Source organism: Eimeria tenella, genomic scaffold (genome assembly GCF_000499545.2).
Source record: "Eimeria tenella Houghton genomic scaffold, Eth_scaff1974, whole genome shotgun sequence".
Classification (NCBI taxonomy): Eukaryota; Apicomplexa; class Conoidasida; order Eucoccidiorida; family Eimeriidae; genus Eimeria; species Eimeria tenella.
This window is the reverse complement of record NW_013541815.1, coordinates 312-581: the sequence shown is the minus strand read 5'-3', so window position 1 is coordinate 581 and position 270 is coordinate 312. Positions and strand designations below refer to the sequence as shown.

The 270-nt window shown below is 65.2% G+C and overlaps 1 protein-coding gene across 1 annotated transcript in view; it reads right to left on the bottom strand.

The window, feature by feature from the left end:
- Positions 1-270, bottom strand: part of ETH_00035825 (bromodomain domain-containing protein, putative) — a gene marked incomplete at both ends in the record, with an annotated part of 2,479 nt that overhangs the window by 1,910 nt on the left and 299 nt on the right. The window lies entirely within an intron of this gene.

Sequence of the window (270 nt, the reverse complement as noted above, 5' to 3'; positions counted from 1 at the left end):
TGCTGCTGCCCACCCGCCGCGTCCCTGCTGCTGCTGCTGCAGCAACTGGAGCCAAGCGCCAACGCCGCTGCAGCAAAAAGGGCTGCAGCAAAGCCACTTCTTCCCCCAGCAGCTGCAGCTCTCCACTTGTGCAGTCATAAGAGTGCACACAAGGCGTCAGCAGCAAAGGAGGCACGTTGCTGCTGCTGCTGCTGCTGCTGCTGTCGACGGAAGCAGCTCCTGCTGCCCCGCCAACCTCGCCCACCGGCGCAGAGTCGCACGGCGCTGCTG